The 12,065-nt window shown below is 38.4% G+C and overlaps 1 protein-coding gene across 2 annotated transcripts in view; it reads right to left on the bottom strand.

Moving 5' to 3' along the window:
* Nucleotides 1-12,065, bottom strand: part of ANOS1 (anosmin 1) — a 137,904-nt gene that overhangs the window by 13,696 nt on the left and 112,143 nt on the right. The window lies entirely within an intron of this gene.

The raw sequence follows: 12,065 nt of genomic DNA, 5'->3' as shown, positions 1-12,065 counted from the left end.
CTTAGACTAATAGGAAGAAGGAAATATAGCAAAATTAAGTAATTTCCTTTCTGGATCATGCATCTTGCAGCATTACTGCTCTAAAAATACGCTATAGCAAAGGGTAAAGTTTTTATATTTAATACCACAGCACAGGGCAGAATTTGCTCAGGGCACATGAAATGCATGTCTCAGTATCTACAAGCTTGATTAATTGTTTCTATGGCAAAGTTATAGTATGATTTATATGTATAAATCCTGTGTCAAACAACACACCATCCAGGACAAAAATTATTTATCTCATTGTATTGAATGGTGAAGCTGTGCTATGGTGAATGTAAAAGTAACAATGGTAAATGGTGAAATTTATGATGCCTTGCATGAAGAAAAACATTTTATCATCTCTGAAGTGTGAAAATGTGTACAAGTCAAAGGCTTCCTGAAGAAATGTTCCTGCCCTATCTTCTCCCAGTATGCAACCCCTGATACACCTTTACAACTGTGGATCTAATACAACACAGCACTGCTTCCAACCCACCATTCTGGCAGAAGGATGAGCAGCAGTGTTTGCTCTGCAGCATAACCTGCCTATATTTCCACACCAAGAACTATTATGCAAGCAGTTGAGATAGAGCAGAAGACACTTCATTATATTCTCTCAGGCTCGCGTTCATCTGTTTATCAGGCCACCATTCTTCCCCATGTCAACACTGAGTTCTACAATATGCAAGTTTCCATAAACACTTTTTCTGCTAAAACTCAGTTGCTGGAGAGGTCCTGAAAAATATGCAAGGAAGGCTTAAATACGGGCAAAATCCAAGTGAATAAATGAAGCAGTGTTATTTACTACTAGTTACTACTACTACTACTTCAGTTTTGAAGACACGATTAGTATAAAGCAATCCACATGGCATTTGTTGCAATGTAGTAACAGCATGACTGAAGAACAGTTTGAGCAGGAATACTTCGGCGTACTGCAGAGAAGCAAAACATGATCTCAGTCAGTACTTGATCATAACACTTATTTATTTCTTCACATATTGGTTCATGAGCCATTCTATGCCTCTCGAATCACGGCATTTCTTGCCAACATTTGAAATCTGAAGCTAATGATAGGACAAGAAATAAAGATAGAATAACAACTGTTATTTTACTTATGGTAGTTTAGTAAATGCAAAGTGAGTTATCAGTCTTAGGATACATAGGTAAACAAAATTTACCTTCAACTAATGATAAAATGCTGCATTAATGCACTAATACATTGCGAGTCTCTCTGCACTCCTCTTTTCCCTGTAAAAACTATGTTGTCGATGTGTTCTGTCTCAGGCATTTTAGGTAAGTTCTCTTAAAAAAAATGAAATGAAAACAGCTCTGGCTCTTTAGCTGCCTGTGTGTTGATTCACCCAGTGGTATGAAAAAAAAAACCAACCCCAAAGTGTCAAATGTTTGGTTATGAAATTCATGGTATTCATGACACCTCCAATAAAAAGAACTTTTTAATAGTCACCTATTCAAGCAGTATGATTAAAATAATCACCAAAACCCTCAGTTGACATTTAAGCTTCATTCAATAAACACTTTCTAACAAGGCAAACTATACTGTTTCCTGCTCTAACATGGAATATAAGCAATATCGTTTAAATCACAAAGATTTTGTTTCTCACATTATGCCATTTAAAACAAACTTTCTTTCTATTGAACACATTCTTTGTATAATACAATGATAAGCCTTTCCAAAAATGATATTAACAATTAGTGTGTAATTTAAAGACACACTAGACCTAGGAAGCCTCAAGGTTTAAAGATGTTTATATTGAGGGATTTAAGTTTGGGATCATCTCTAAGCTGGATTACCTCTACCCTCACTCCTTTTCCCACACTCAACATCCTATACAAAGTGAGTTCAACAGTATCTTATTCTGGTTTTCTGTTACAAGGAAATTTGCCTCTTGTAAGCTCCAAGTCTCACAATAGCTGCTTGTAGCCTGAATAGAAGGTTCCTACATTATTCCCTCATAGCCAGATTTTCAAAGGTATCTAAGCATCCAAAAACTGAATTTAATGAAAAAGGAAAAAACCCAAACAAATAAGTCCAAGGCTTACTATGGTTATACATCTATTGTATACATCTACTGAAAATGTCACTAGATACTCTATCATTAACTTTAGCCTTCTGTGTAACTTTGACAAATCTGGATATTAATTTAGGTGGAGAGGGTCTATTCAGGGTAGGTAATCTGGGAGTCCTCCCCAATTCCAGAGTCAAGGTACAGACTCAGTTTGCCCCTAACTCCACAGTGGGAGGAGATGCAGAGATGCATCTGCCACTCCCTTCTCTCATATACCCAATGCAAAAGCCATACGGGTGGCACACATGTACAATGCTCCGTCAAGTTCCAAAACTGGACTTTGATGGTATGCATCATGGCATGCCATATCAGGATGTTGCTTTGCTGAACTATTATTCATAAAGTTAATGGCATTAATATGTGGTTTCTAAATCTGCAGTCTAAGACTACTGAGTCTACGAGAAAAAGAACAGAGAGAAAACAGTTTAAGTATCTATAAAATCATGTGCGTACAGACAGGGTGAACAGAGCTTGACTGTTTTTTGTCAAGAATTAGTATTCAAATGAAGCTAGAAGAAGTGACTTCAAAACAAATTAAAAGATGTGGTTCTTCATAGAACAAGCACTTAAAACTCTGGAACCCCATAACCCAGGATGTGTCAGATGTCCAAAATTTATGCAACCCTGATGGGACACTGGATATTATCATGAAAGAGAAATGCATCAAAGGTGAATAAATGCAATGAAATCACATTGGGCTTGGGAAATCCCATGAACTAGAAGTTGTCTGAAGCTGGGACAATAATCTGCAGAAGTATCATTACACGCTTGCCCTATTCTTATGTTCCTTTGGATTTGCTTTTGACCGCTGACAACAACAGAATACCCGGTGGGATGGACCTTTGGTCTAGACTACTATGGATATTTTTATATTCAGTTTATGGTCACAGGAGTAAAAAGCAACTGGTGTTTAAGAACTCATTATCCATCAGTCGCATACATGTGACATCTTTAAATTTAGATTAAAATTTCAGTATCAGATACCCTTTTTTGGTGTCTTTCCCTCCAACTCTAGCTACTCATTCAACTAGTCCAGTTTCCTTCCCTGTCTGTAGTGTTTATGCAACTGGTTTTATGGCCACCTTATAAACTAGGCTAATTAAACAATACAGGTTAAAAAGAGGCATGTGGAGGAAAATTGACCCAATTTAAAAGAGGGCACTCATTAGTTTAAACCACCTTCACCATGAGCATGATGACTCGCTGCTGATAACCTTCCCTGGATCATAAGCTAAATATTTTACTTCAGAACTTTGGCAGGCTAAGAGAGCACTCATGAGCAGTTATTACCCCATAGCTGGTGAAAGGTATCTTGCTAAACTGCAGTACCTCAGTATCTTTTTACTCACAGTAGGAATGGTAGGATTGCTCCAAGTATGATAGTGTAAGCATATAAGACAAAGCTTTGACTGAATGTGACCTAGTGATACAGTTTGGGGAAAGGAGGGGAAGAATTGGATGGTAAAAAGCATGCCATTTTATCCCTCAGTTATTCAGACTGCCTAACAACAGACATTGCCATTGACAATCTTAGTGACAGTATATATATATATGCATATATATAAATTTCTGCATTTGCTGTTAAAATAATTAACTTTATATGTTGTGGTAATACTCGAGTAATAAGAAATGTAGAAAACTGTGTACTGGGTAGACAGATAATATTGAAGGAACACAAAGATGCTGTTTTTGAAAACATATTTTTTCCTGAAGAATCCAGTTGGCGGCCGGTCACGAGCGGTGTTCCCCAGGGCTCAGTTTTGGGGCGGGTCCTGTTCAATATCTTTATCAACGATCTGGATGAGGGGATCGAGTGCTCCCTCAGTAAGTTTGCAGACGACACCAAGCTGTGTGGGAGTGTTGATCTGCTCCAGGGTAGGAAGGCTCTGCAGAGGGACCTGGACAGGCTGGATCCATGGGCCGAGGCCAACTGTATGAGGTTCAACAAGGCCAAGTGCCGGGTCCTGCACTTCGGCCACAATAACCCCAGGCAACGCTACAGGCTTGGGGAAGAGTGGCTGGAAAGCTGCCCGGAGGAAAAGGACCTGGGGGTGCTGGTTGACAGCCAGCTGAACATGAGCCGGCAGTGTGCCCAGGTGGCCAAGAAGGCCAACGGCATCCTGGCCTGTATCAGAAATAGTGTGGCCAGCAGGAGTAGGGAGGTGATCGTGCCCCTGTACTCAGCACTGGTGAGGCTGCACCTCGAATACTGTGTTCAGTTTTGGGCCCCTCACTACAAGAAGGACATGGAGGTGCTGGAGCGTGTCCAGAGAAGGGCAACGAAGCTGGTGAAGGGCCTGGAGCACAAGTCTTATGAGGGGTGGCTGAGGGAACTGGGACTGTTTAGCCTGGAGAAGAGGAGGCTGAGGGGAGACCTTATCACGCTCTACAACTACCTGAAAGGAGGTTGTAGTGAGGTGGGTGTTGGTCTCTTCTGCCAAGTAACTAGCCATAGGACGAGAGGAAATGGCCTCAAGTTGCGCCAGGGAAGGTTTAGACCGGACATTAGGAGAAATTTCTTTACTGTAAGAGTGGTCAGGCCTTGGAACAGGCTGCCCAGGGAAGTGGTTGAGTAACCATCCCTGGAAGTATTTAAAAGACGAGTAGATGAGGTGCTTAGGGACATGGTTTAGTGGGCATGGTAGTGTTGGGTTGACCGTTGGAGTCGATGATCTTAGAGGTCTTTTCCAACCTTAATGATTCTGTGATTCTATGATTCTAATTAAAAATCAGGTAAGAGTTTATTTATTAGTTGGCCAGTTAATTTTTTCAATGCCTTGAAGTGAGTTAAGTCTTGATAAATGATTTCGCAATGCAATATTGAACGTGTAACTGCAGTCTGACCGCAGGTACTCATCCCACATAATGAAGGTCTATCTTTGGACTGCACTCATGGACCAGGTAATTTGCAATTACATTTCTATTTGAACTTTTAATGTAAGTTCAAAACAAATCATTATTAAATTTGTATTCAGTTATTAAGTTTAAGAATAAAAAGATGACTTTTTAAAATGCATAAATTAAGTCAAATTAAATAGACTTTCACAATTATTAAAGGTGTTCTGGAGTATGATTCACGTCATACTGAGGCCTTGTGAAGAACATACACTATGTAAATTTTAAAATGAAGCAATAAGTGGATGAACCATACAAAGTGTTAGAACTAGTTTGATGAATGTTTTGGACCAAAACAGTCCAGTACAGCCACAATCTGCCTTCAGCAGACATCAGTGGGTGCCTGCTAAGCAAAATCAGTCTTCTGTGCTGTCTGAGCTCTGGGACCACAGCGGGCAGTTCTGAATTGGCTTCTGATATTTGATTTCCTGGCAGACTTGAGTCAGTTCCAACTACATTCCTGGGACTAATCATTGGACAGACTTGCCCTTAAGTCTCTCACACCAAGAGCTTTAACCACCTATCCTGAAAGGTATGGAGGTTTGGAAGCAAGTGAAAGGCATTCAGTAATGGTTTTCTGTTGTTCCTGCGGAAACATGAAGAAATGCAGTAAACTGTGCCCTTCAAAAGAATCCCCAATATTGTCCCATTTGCAGGGGAGATGCCACTGAGGTTGCCCCTATTGTAAATGTGATTTTAAAACTTTACTATTTGTCTCACTAACCAATTGCATACTATTGGAGAAGTTGTACACTATCTGCTCTACCAAATTGTATTATTGATGTTTTTCATGACTCCCACCACCACATTTTAAGTATTGTTAGCTCGTCACATTTGGACATAAACCAAATAGTCCAAGTCCTGTAGTCAGTTTATAAAGTCCAACTGGAGATGGTCAGATGCTCCCCTTTTCAGTCTCTCCAGGCAGCAAAAAGGCAAAGAGATTTTAAAAAACAGCAATGGGATAACAAAAATTTTATTCCTGGATCTACATTAGGCCTATGTAAGACAAAATTAGGGAGGAGTAGGAATTACACAGAGGATACTTCTGACAGGATATTCTTTTAACTCTGGAATAATTTCCCACAATAGTTAAAGCTGACAGCATTAACTACCTCCCCAGGCAGGACGCTGGGGAAGCCCATAGGATACAGGCATCTGAGTCAGCTGTAGCACATGTGGAAAAGCAAAATTATGTAATGTCTACTTGTGAATTTCTGAAGAGTTGATCTAGTCAAAGATTCCTCTGCTTGGGGCCAGCTCTACTAATTAAACCCCTAAATACAAATGCAATTATGTGTACCCACACAATCAGCCTCTGCTGAGCCAATGTCTCTGTATTCGCACAGAAATATGAGGGAAATATATTGGTGTATACTTCACTATAATTAACAGTGAGGTCTTCTTGTTGAAAGAACCATCTGGACCGCAGTGATACCTTCAAGTACAAATATTTTACTGCTTAAGTATCTATAATTAGAAAATGGCCAGCTGCTCAAACACTGATCTTCCTAGTGCAACAGTTAGTACCAAACCAAATAATTCCTTAGTGTTAAGCAACTACTGCTGAATTCTTTACAATAACAGCTAGAAACTCCAACTGGCAAGGGGTTTCATTAGCTTCAATGGCACTAGTTCCGTGAGAAAGGACCATAGGATAACACGGGGAAAGCTTTCAATTATTTTAAAACCTGCCATATGAAATACCTTATTGCAAACAAAGAGTCAGCACATACAGTCACTTCATTTATCTCCCTGAACTAAGTGAAAGTTAATTTTGTTTTCCTAAGATCTGGTTTTAAAAGCATTCGTGGCAGCTTTCTGTTTGCTTTGCCTTGCCTTGCATTTTATTCTTTCCTGTAATTTAATTCGTTATTCTTGTTTGGTTGATTTATCAGACAATGGAGGATTCTTTGCCTCTCCCTGTCTTAAGTGTTCTTTTTTTTTTTCTGCTTTAGCATTTACCAGAAACACAAAGAAAGAAGCCTGAAGCCAAGTCTTAATGCATTTTAAATATTTGTCTTTTTAAGCAAAACCAAGGGGCAGATATATTGATTTTAAATATCTAGAAGTACTTTAAATGTTTAATTTTAACAGGGGACGTAAATGCTCATAGGCTTCATTCAAAGAAAAGTGAAGGAAACTAAAGCTTTACCTGAGCAAGGAGAGTTACATTATACTCAAATAACAGGCACTAAGAAAACAGTAGTGAAGGCAGAATAATAGAAAATATTATTGTGACATGTTGCTTTGGAAAGAAATCATCATACTAAATTACATTCTAATATTTTCATGGATTATAATTATTGCAGCAAGTGCAAAGTCCAAAACCTCAGCTCTCTAGTTGCCAAACCACTGAGGAACAGAGGAAACATAAGGATCTTCTTATTTTTACACTTTCAGTCTTGATTACTGCACAAGATACTGAGGATCTTAATTAGCTAATCCTTTTAAGTAGGGGGTTCAGAGTGCATCCATTCTTGGTAATGGATGGTACTCTGTGCCTCCAGCACCAAGGAGTTAAAAGTGATTTGTTTAAGTTGATGCCACTCTTTGACACAAATAGCACATAATTTCTAATTTCACACAGTCGAGATGGCCAAAAAATCTAGCCACAAGCAAGTTCTTCTCTTCATTTACAAAAGTGGAATTCATGCTGTTTAAGGAATGTACTATGTTTCTCTAATCCCAGGCCTAAGTCAGAGGCAGCAAGTGAAAGACATTTTCTTCTTTCAGAAAGAAGCTATTGTATTCATATAATTACAATATGTTTTTGTGATGACTCTGTCTAGCAAAATTATGTGCATTTGCTAAGCACCTTGTACTGCTTGAAGTGTGGAGTTATTTTTGCTAGCATACATCCTGAAGTAAAGTTATTATTGCCAGCATACCGAAGCATTCAAACTGAAAGATTATTTCAGAAAGAGATTTATTTTAATGTGAAGTCCAGATCCTGCATTCCAGTCATGCCTCATGCTTACTGAAGCTAATGGGACTTAAGAAATTACACTTGAGGAACAGGCTTAAATAAGTCTTTCCTGCTACCAAACTGCGGCACATCATGATGCATATATAGGGAAATAGGATCTTCCATCCACTTACTCAGACTTTAACTCAAATACTGTGTTCAGTTTCTGACTACTGATAAGCAATCACTTCTTTACTGTATAATAAAGCCAGTTGAGTAATAGTTTGCAACACGCCCTCTATTGCAGCTGTTGCACAGGATAGAGGTCTGATGAATTCTGTCCAGAGGGATGATATAAAACCAAGAGCTTCAGCCCTGATGTCATCATTGTGGTCTTTCACTGGCTTCCTAGAGGCACATCTGCAAATGACACTGAGGAATACATCTTCTTCGTAGTAATGGAAGAACTATCTTTGAATGTCAAGAGACATCATCGTACAATCTGGAAATCTTAAGTACATTGCAATAAACCTCTAGGTGGCCTCTGCAGCCTGATATTCATAAAGGACAAATTCCCTGTCAATCAGAAAACAATAACAACATCTGTCATAGGGCCTTACAAATAGGACTGAACTTGATTTAACTTCAGAGTTCTACTTTGAGCAGATGGTTGGACTAGCTGACCTCCAGAGGTAGGTCCCTTCCAACTCATTTAAATTATTCTATGACTCTATTCTGTCCTTTTTAGCGAGTAAAATGGTTCAAATTCAAAAGCAAAGCAATTTCTCAGCTAACAAAGGACCAATGAAAGTAAAGTAATAATCTAAAACAACCTTAGAAACACATTTGTGTTTCTTAAGTGGTCTGAGACTGCAAGAAATCCACACAAGTCTTTCCTTCTGTTTGTTTCTGTAATCTGTGGTATGCTGTCATGCTACAGTGTTGGGGGGCAGTACAAAACTCTTCTGTAGAGCCATCTCGGTTTTGGACAGAAATAAAAAAAAAATCTCAGGTCTAAGTAGAATGGTAGGGCCACTGAATTCAGGAATACAACAAAAATTTCTAAGTAGCTATTACTATAGAAAATTAGTAACATTCTTACAAAGTGAAAGACTGCTGTTTCAGTAGTTGTTAAAGTTTTCATTACAGCTAAAAGACATTCTATATCAACATATCATACCGGTTTAAATGTCTTCATCTTAAAAAAATCCAAAATCTAAATAACGTATTTATTTCATTACCACTGCAACCATCTCTTGTTAGGTCCATGAAGTCCATCACGGAAAGTACAAAAAAACTTGAAAATCAAGCCAGACAAAGCAAAGATTGCTACAACCAGTTGAAATTTTGCTTAATTTACAAATTTCCAACATATTCAAGCTTGAGACTCGTATTTCTTGAATTATTTTTTATGTCATGGAAACTCTTACCATTATCAATATACTTATTTCACACGGTTTCATGATTTTTTTTGATTTTTATTTGTTTTAAAGTCACACATCCTAATTTAGGACTATAGAATGGCTGTGTTGCTGTACCAAAAAAAGTGTTGTTTTTAATAGCAAACTACAAAATAATGAGAATATTAGAGCAATTAACAGGGATTCCTGTTTTTACCCACCACGTATAAGACAAAGAGGTCAATTCCCTGTCAGGAAGGATTTGAACTCTGATTGCCTAACCGCAAAGAAAATAGCCTAGATGCTAGGCCATAGAGCAGGCTGAGGTAAATTCTCTCTCAGTATTTCCTATTATAGTTGCTGCACTCTTATACCTCCTACAACTCCCTCATAAAGGAGAAAGACGTGTGGGTGCAGTTCCCAACGCAGCTGGCTCCAGTAACTCCTGCCTTTTATAAAGATAAGACACAGCCAATATACTTCTCCTGCTGTGTTCCTTGCACGGTGAAAAAGACTTGCTCTGCAGTAAATTGTCACTAGTAAATTTACAGTCAGTACCTCATCCATATACTGCATAACCTCCAAACTCCTGTAAGAGCTTATAGAAGCTGCTGGCTTCTCAGGAGGAGGTAACTGGCTATATTTCAGTTCCACATGAGGCAAGGGCTCCTGCTGAATTACTGCATATGCTGTCACTCAGAACACAGATATCTTCTTTTTAAAAAAGAAAACAAAGAAGTAAGTGTGACAAACTGCCATATTCTGCCCCTCCTGACACACCTTTGCTATCACTGTTCGTTATGTGAGAAAAATGAAGGCAACTTCCACTGCATGGCTGGGGCATATACCTAAACACCCTAGTGCATGTGACAGAGCTTGCTCCCACCACGCGACCAAAATGGACATCTGGGCGTCCCCCTTATATAACTGGATGTACACAGGTTCACACAAGAGAAGTCAGCTGGGCAGCCAGCAGCTCAGGAACTCAACCTGGCACAAGGTGACAGTATGTAAATCCATGTCATTTCTAACAGATCTGTGCCATATTGTCTTTGAAGATCTCCAATTGTGGAGATTACACCACTTCCAAACACTGTTATTTCCAAGCTATAACATATTCCCTGACTTCATGTAATCTTAATTACCTCTTGTCTCAGCCAGTATGAGAATGCCGACTACCTTATTTCTTTCTATAGGCATTTATAACTTTTACTACAAATATTATTTCCAGATATGTAACACTGTGGGATTCAGCTCCAGATTTAGAAGTCAACATTTAAGTACCTACATTGTAACATCTACTTATAAGCTCGATATTCAAGTTATCATTATAATTAGTAGACACCTAGTTCAAGAGATCTACTTTGGAACAAAATGAATATTGCTGTACTGGTCATGATTTTCCCTCCATTAACTATAACAGTGAATTTGGAAAAGTAAGGTGAATTTCACTAGGAGCGCTGGCATTTTGGTCATAGGACACATAATCTTTCTTCTAGAAACAGGCTGGCAGGAAAAGGGCTGCAGCTGGATCGATTGTTCCACTGGGCTGAATCTTGCCTGTGGACTGTGAGTTGCACAACCCGGCCTTACACCTGTGGGAGACATCATAGTCTCCTCATCTTTGAATCCTGTCCCTCAATTTTTTCAGTTCAAACTGCTCAGAATTGAACCTTAGCTCACAGAGAGACATTAGGCATCTCTAAGCCTTCTATAAATGAGTTGTCTAGCTCCCTTCTGTACTCAGTAAGGAAGAGAGATATCTCTAGAGAATGATTTAGCTGCTGTGTAGGATGAATTGCTTCAGAAGTCACCCGCTTTTCTTTTCTGACTATAAAAGGAGTTGGACAAGAAGTTGACATCTTACTTCCAGAAGGCTAAAGCTTAAGGGGATCGGTCTCAAGCTCAGAATATATAAATCTCACTTTGGATAACCAAAAGCATATTGTTAGGTAAACTTAGTATTCACAATTAAAAATGCCTCAACTTTTATTTAAACTTTAAATTATTCCAGCTTTCCATGAAATTAGGCAAAAATGAAATATAATGGGGAAAGCTAGAAAAAAGAAAACTAGCATAGCCAAGATAGGTACAAATATTTAAAATGTATATGTAGTCAGGCTGAGCCAAAGCTTACAGATTTTATGGAGGAATAATCATTTGATTTGAAAGTATTTGCTATAGCAGGGCTAGAAAGGTAACCATTCAAACAGGCAGGCACTTTTTAAGCAAAAGATACCGCTCACAATCTTCACCATCCCGTGTGACTTATTCTTATGTTATATAGCATAACTGAATGGTTATATAGTCTTTTCTCGTTCAAGGTGGTGCTGCATACAGCTAAACTCAAAAGAACTTAAATATTTCTAAAATTCTTTGAAAAATTCCAGAAGCAAAGGTTATTATCCATTTTGTAGCCCTTTATTTCAAACACAAAAATTGAATGGATTTTATACATGTGCTACTGCTACATATGTAGATTGCTCCAAGTTAAGACACTAACAGTGTTAGCACATTTTCAAATAACAGCATATGAACCTGTTATGGCTAAGCTGGAGCAATGTGTAACAACCTATATGCTCCTAGAGGGCAAGAAAGGAAAATCCCTTTTTTGATTTCTGAATCTGATTAGACACTTAAAATTTATGGTATTTTCCTTTAGACTGGAAGACTTAAACACAAAATTGTTGTTAGATTTTTCCAAAAAACAGAAGGGTGCATGCAGCCTAGTAGAAAACCAACTTAAAAATTTTT

Source organism: Calonectris borealis, chromosome 1, assembly GCF_964195595.1.
Source record: "Calonectris borealis chromosome 1, bCalBor7.hap1.2, whole genome shotgun sequence".
Lineage (NCBI taxonomy): Eukaryota > Metazoa > Chordata > Aves > Procellariiformes > Procellariidae > Calonectris > Calonectris borealis.
Note: the sequence above shows the minus strand (reverse complement) of the source record. Positions and strands in the feature narration are given on the sequence as shown.